Below are 338 nucleotides of genomic sequence, written 5' to 3'. Positions count from 1 at the left end.
ACGTCTACACCCTGTGTGCCTCCTTCGCTCTCAGCTAAGGGATATGAAGGGTTTCTTTTTCAAGCAACAGCGGACGACGATCACCTAGCTAAAAAGGGCTGAGTCTTAGTAGGCGCAAAGTGGTCTATTGAAGAAAAAACAAAAAAATTTTCTACCTCGAGGAAGTCGAATGCTGTGGGACTGGATAGCGGCGCGACTATTCAACCGTGAATAGTATGGTGGAGAAAGGAAAATGCATGTTACGGATACGGTTTCAAGGCGTCTTGCGACAAAGCCATCGGTAAATTTGTCGATTCTTTCTAAAACCCTAGGTAATGGTAATGGTTTTTGACGGCGTA

Source organism: Plasmopara halstedii, assembly GCF_900000015.1.
Source record: "Plasmopara halstedii genome assembly, contig: Scaffold_253, whole genome shotgun sequence".
NCBI classification, from domain to species: Eukaryota; Oomycota; class Peronosporomycetes; order Peronosporales; family Peronosporaceae; genus Plasmopara; species Plasmopara halstedii.
The sequence above is the reverse complement of the archived record's forward strand: the minus strand, read 5'-3'. Positions refer to the sequence as shown.